General features: G+C 34.0%; 1 pseudogene; it reads right to left on the bottom strand.

Moving 5' to 3' along the window:
* Positions 1–316: 316 nt before the first annotated feature.
* On the bottom strand, positions 317–2,718 carry LOC114757623 (3-dehydroquinate synthase, chloroplastic-like; annotated as a pseudogene).
* Between the last annotated feature and the right edge of the window lie 4,049 nt (positions 2,719–6,767).

The raw sequence follows: 6,767 nt of genomic DNA, 5'->3' as shown, positions 1-6,767 counted from the left end.
TACTTTTTTGTGTTGATTTACTATTTTACCCATATTTATTATCTCCAACTCACACTCTCTCTCCCTCCCACTTCTCTTTCTTTTAATAATTTAATTGTTCTCTCTCATGCTCTCTCTCCTTATTAATGAGGGCATTTTTGGAAAAAAATTATACTTTTTACACATTAATTGTTCTTAACTAATTTAAACTGTTTTTTTGATCAACGTACTTCGGTTATTTGTCTCTTATAATAAGGAACGGAGGGAGTACGTAGCAAGCCATAATAAATAGAATCAGGTGATCCAAATCTGTTTGAGAAACGGGCAATTAATAAGATTAAGATTTACAGAATTTGTGTAGCATAGCGTCAAGTGCTTTTGGGTCAAAATCCCCATTAAAAACACAATTTCCCCGAGGACCCTTGGGAAGGATGAGCTTTAAAACCTACCAGCTAGCCTCTCACCTACCTGATAGAACAAAACAATTAAACCTTAATTATCACAAAGTGATAGAGGCAAATAATAAGAGTTTTAATGAAACATCAGGCCCTTACCATCATGGTCGACTTGAGCATATCCACAGTGATATTTTCTGGAGGGGCAGTGGGTAGGTTTGCCTGCTTAAGAATGGCGTGAACTCACTGCACAATAGAATCGTCAATCCGCTCAAGGCGATGTGATAAATCAACAGCCATTACCTGTGTTCATTCAATTTTAATATTCATCTATCATAGATCTAATGCTATGTAGCAAGCAAACATAAGAATAAGAAACAACAGGGTAGGGTGAAGTGCCATGCCAGCTGCAACAGCCTCTCCATGAAGACACTGTCCTTTGCCAACACAAGTTTCTATTGCCTAAAATAAGGAGTTTTGTGAACAAATAGGAACCTTTGAATCTAAGAACTATGCTTTAACAATGAACAAAAATTTGCCAAGTTCAAAGAGGATCAGAAAGTTTCAATACAAGGCCTCCCAAGAGGGAAAGCATATTTATTTGAAATATATAGCACACTGCAAAGAAACAGGTGACATTATTTCATTTTTATAGAACAAATGTGTCCTAAGTTTAGGAAGCCTGAAACAAAAACAATGAGCACTGAAATGAAAGCACTCACATCACCAAATGTATGGCCCAAGTTCAATGTGTCCTTCTCATCTGAGGACACAACCTTAGCCTTGCTTTTACATGATCGCTTTATAGCATATTCCAGTGCGCTTGGATCCCCGTATTGGATCACATTAGATCGTAATGACAAGGGATATAATAGTTCCTTCCAAGTCTATGTATCAGTTTTCATTTTTTAATTTTTGATATGATCAGCCGGTTTTTTCAGGTTCTATCCAAACAACCGACTAATCTGGTTCGGAGTTCATGGCTGGCCCTCCCTACAAAGGTATCTCCTTTGAGAATCGAACTTGAGACCCAGAGGAATCTAATGGGGTACCGGGTACCACCAGACCAACTCTTTGTTGGGTCCAAGTCTACATATCTAAGCTCAATATAGGAGAATTTTTGCCTTAACAAATACTTAGATGACGATTTTACCTTGCCATCAATGCCTGCATATTTTTTTCCTGGCACTTAAAAAATTTTACATCCCTGATGAGACCATATTTTATAACCTCTGCAAACCTTGATGCCAGTTCCTTGTCAGGCAATGTATTTAATGTGTCTGTGTCTATAAGCACAAATTGAGGGTGGCAGACAGAATGCATTACTGAATAACAGTGGTTTATCCCAGTCTTGCCACCAACAGAAGAATCAACCTGAAACATTATTATGCACAGAATAATGAGAAAAAGAAACAAGAAGACATAAACATGAATATTGTAGAAACAATAGTAAACCTAAGCCACAAGAGTGGTTGGAATCTTAATATAATCAGCACCACGAATGAAAAGAGAAGCAGCAAAGCCACAAATGTCAGCAATCACACCACCTCCAAGAGCTACAAATGTATCTGGCTGGCCCAAGTAAGGCCTAGGGGCCTTACTCATCACTTTCATTAGAGCGTCCTAGTAGTTAAATAGGTAACCACTTTTTATATATGCTTGAGCCAACAAGAGTAAAAATCTCACACGCACAATCCTCAATTTGAGCACACCACCAAACCTACCATATTTTTGTACTGCTCACCATCTGGCAAAACCACATTATCAACAGAAATATTTGCGTTTCCCCCTGTGAGAGCATCAGCAACTTTGTCCAGATACAGTGGTGCAACGGTATTATTAGTGACGACAAGGACCCTCTTTCCGTGAGCATGCCTATAAGATAAGAGCATCAACTTGTGAAAACATGGAAAATACCCAAAAACAAAATACTCCTCCGGTCCTTAATATAAGACTCAATTATTGAATTGGTTTTGGTCCTAAATATAAGACCAATTTCTCATATTTATCAATTTTCTCTAAATTACCCCCATGGATACTCCCTCAACTATGGTCAAGTAGAAGAGGAAGATGTGGTATTAAGAAAGATGATTATGGTATTTTAGAAAAAACGTGGCACATTTCTTACAATTAATTAACTTACCTAACTTCCTTAATCTAATCAAATTAGTTAAATGGGTCTTATATTAAAGACCGGAGGAGTATATATATTTTGGTGTTATTACTATATTTACCTCTGGAGAAGCTCAGGTTTATGAAGCAGCCCCAAACCCATATAAATCGGATAGCTCCGATTGCCTGAATCGACCTCAACGGTCGTGGTAGCTCCATGCAACTGATCCATAACTTGAGCCGAATCAACACATGCCCAGATATGAATTTGAAACTTTGAAAGCAAAGGAGGCGAGAGGACTTGGTGTGGTTGGGGGGGGGGGAGAGAGGGAAAGAAATGATTGGCAGTGGAAGCCATAGGGTTAAGGGAAGAGTGATAGAAAGACAAGAGCGAAGGAGAGAATACTGTGATAATACTCATGCATGGGTTCAGCTATTGGTAAGCCTCAGTTTAACCTCGTAATTTAAAAAAAAAAAAAAAGATTCTAGAATCACAAAATTAAACTCGAATATATCACAATCAAATTAAAATTAAAATCAAATATTTTAATAATGAAAAATATCTAAAATGTTTAAAAATAAATATTTCCTATTAATGTTAAATATATATCTGAAATATTTAGAAATCTTAACTAATCTTGTTTTTTCCGCCCGAAGAATTCGGCTTTAATTAACGAGTTAAAACAAATAGCATGGCACTTCAAATGAAGGAGGCACAGATCGTGGTTGGCCTTTTGGATGAATCTTAACTCCCCGAGGTATGCTATGGTTGCTATAGAGTTAGGATTTAATTATTATTTTAATATTTTTAATTCTTTATCAATTGTACTTAACTTTGATGATTGAATAAAAAAATGATATTTTTGGGTCTCCTCCCCTCTTTTCTCTCCTTCCCTCTCCTCTTCCCCCTCTTTTGTCCCTTCTTTCCTTCTGTATTCATGACCTATGGGCAAAAATTTTTTTTATAAAATCATATGTTGTGTCTGTGCACAACACATCACCTAATTTTACAGTACTATGTTTGCTGAATCAAATTTGTCATGTGTATCAACCACGACATAATGAGCGTTAAACTTAACTAGTCACTGAAGATTTTGTTGAGATCATAGTGTTTGATATATCGAACATTCACCGAGTCTTGAATTGTTATTGAGTGTAACATCCTAAATTTTCAGACTTTAGAAGAATTAACAAAACAAATTATCAAAATTATTTAATGCCTATGAGAATTGGGGAAAATCATAAAATGATAATTTTGGAGACTTAAAAATTTTTATGGAAAAGTTTTATTCCTCAAAAAGCGGCTTAAATGATATTAAAGTTAAATTTGGGAACTAAAAGGGCCTATTTTTTTGTTGAAAAATCTAAGAAAAAATAGCTGGAGGATTATTTTTGAATTGGGATTTTCAGGATAACTATTTTATAAGACAGAGGCTAATGGGGGTATAAAATTCTTATAATGTGTTAAGGATTAATTTTTGAAATTAAGGGCTATTTTTTTAAAACAAATTCAAGAAAATTAGTTAGGAGTTAATTCTCGACCCGAAATTTTTAAAGAAGTGATTTTATGGGTCAAAGAAGGTAATAGAGAAGGAAAATCCATATAAAACATTGTGGATTAATTCTGAATTTATTAATAATGTAGATGCCTAAGAATTAGGAGGATTAAATGGTAGGTGCCTTAATAACTATATAATGTCTGAAGCATGAGATTTTGAAATAAAGTTCAAAACATTTCTTGGGACTATTTATGATTGATAAGGTTTAAATTGGGTTATGAACAAAGGAAATGGAATAAAAAAGTGATTTAGCTATGAAAATCGTCGTTGAAGACTTTAGAATAAAGATTGACTATTATTAATTGTTGACGAAGTTGAATTTTTCTTTATTTGATGACTCTAATAAATTTAGAAGATGAAGTTGTGTAGGCTAAGCTTGGAAAAAGAATTCCTAAGTAAGAAAATAAGTAAGCTATAAGTAAGTTAACGAAGTGAAGTTTGGGATTTTGAGAATATTCATTATGCCATTGAAATATGTATATATATATATATATATATATATTTATACACACGCAAATATATTAGATTGTAAGGATTAAGAAGGGAAGACATTTCAAATTCTTTAAATATGATATGTAGATATCATATCATATTGGGATTAAGGAAAGTTATTTAAGTCACAAGTTGTAAATGGAATGAGTATATATAAATGATGGGTTTTAATCAAAAGCCCACAGAGGAAACAAAAGAAAAAGAAATTGATAACGTTTGAGTTTGAAGGAAGTGAACCAGGTAGTAACTCCTTCCTACCTTACAATTATATTATAATTGCTACATGCCTGTTTGTGCTATAGTGATATTTTAAAACATGAGATAATGTAATCTCTATTTCCTTGCATGGATTATTTTAGCCATGGCAACATGTAGTTGATAGAAATGGGGTAGCCTCTGCCAAATTATCTATGCATTAAAATATCCTAGATCAGTCAATTGAGCATAAATGCTTAACTGCATAGCTTGCAAAATTGTATTTCACTTTGGCTTGTATTGCATGCATACATTATGTGATTTGCATAACTATTTGATGGAAATTACTATTACCAGAATTTTTTAGAATCTCACTCTTCCTTCCATGTTGTATAGCAAGAGCAAGTAGGTTGTACAAGAAGAAGATGGACAGTGAAAAAAGCAGGAATAATGCCTGCTGCTTTTTATATATATATGTAGAAGCAGTATATTTAGGCAGCTTATTTATCTATATTTATATATTAGTTATTTTGGCAAGTAATTATTACTTGTTGTATCCTCTATAAGGAGGTAAGCACACCGCCAAATGCAAGTAAGTGCCATCAACCAAGATGGCAATTATGCTTACATATATTATGATATCCATGTTAGATATGTGACAACTGTTCTTTCAAAACCATTTTTAGACTAAATCCAACAATTTATTTGAATGATTAACCATGATAGAAAAGAAGAAACATTAAAATTTTAAAATCGCTATCATGGTTAAAAGAAATAAACTTATATTACGAGCAACATCGATCGTTAACATGGGCTTTGGACTTCCAACGTCCAGAAATATCATTCAACCATTAGCCCAAACCAAACTTATACTTTCAAACATACGAATTGATAAATCATTTTCATATAAGTCATGGAGCCCATTAGTCAAAAGTCAATACTATTAAAAGAGCGTAATACGCAAAGTCTTAAATATCTCTGGCCTTCTAACGACCTCCATATCAGATAGTAGTAATTAAAAATATTAGTTCATAGCATTAGAGTATATGGGCCCTGTTCCAATCACAAGAAAAAGCAAGTCAAAGCATTCAACATCTCTCTTATCCAAGTAATATTCTCATGAATCAAGAAAACAAATATCATGGCAATTTACTTGACAAAGGGGAATCTAAGTCAGAAATCCCTCACCAAGGTTAATGTGTATGTCACTCATCACTCAAAAGTGTATTGGCTTGTGTTTACACTCAAAATCATCCTACCCAATCCTCTTTCCATAGGCTTGACAAGAATCTAAATTCTCCACCAATCATAAAGCAATTACAAGCATAAATCAAAAGGACTTTTATTAGATTATAATGGGGTTAAGATAAAGAAAGAAAGGATAGAGTGTTTAGGAAAGCAAAGGTGAACATCTTAGAAAATGAAGAGAACCAATAAAAAAATATAATGGAATGCAAGAAACTAAATTAAACTTGAATTGGGTCATTCTTTTTCTTCTTTTTCTACTTTTCTCTTCTTCTTCTTCTTTTCAGCTCCCTTTTTTTTTAAACTTTCTTAGGCCGTTATATATGTGCTCTTTTGACTCGAACCTTCATATTGGTGATACAAAGGCCCGGTTACTCAAGCATAGATAACTCATTGGCACTAAGATGCTACTAGCACACTCATAGCTCTTATTGACCATTTGACGCGAAGATCAACATTGGTGATGAAGATCCCCGATTACTAAGCACAGCTTAAACTAGAGGAGCGGAATCTTATTATAGTATTTTTTTTCCTTCTTTTCTCTTTTTTTTCTTTTTTCTTTCACATTGACCCAAACCATAACTCCAAATGTGTTCCTGCATCCCAAGCACATATAATATAACACTCTTCAACTCCTAAGACATTCAGAAGGGGTAGGATTTTTTTTTTTGGGCTATGGGTTAAGAGAAAAAAAATGATGAAGGCTCAAAAGGGGTTAAGCAAAGGATAAATGCAGAAAATGGTAGGCTTTTTGGCTTATCTGGCTAGAAAAATTGAAATGAGTGCCTTT

The sequence above is a fragment of the Neltuma alba genome, unplaced genomic scaffold (assembly GCF_004799145.2).
Source record: "Neltuma alba isolate B1F8T4 unplaced genomic scaffold, ASM479914v2 tig00001496_pilon, whole genome shotgun sequence".
Lineage (NCBI taxonomy): Eukaryota > Viridiplantae > Streptophyta > Magnoliopsida > Fabales > Fabaceae > Neltuma > Neltuma alba.
This window is presented reverse-complemented; position numbering and strand designations above follow the sequence as displayed.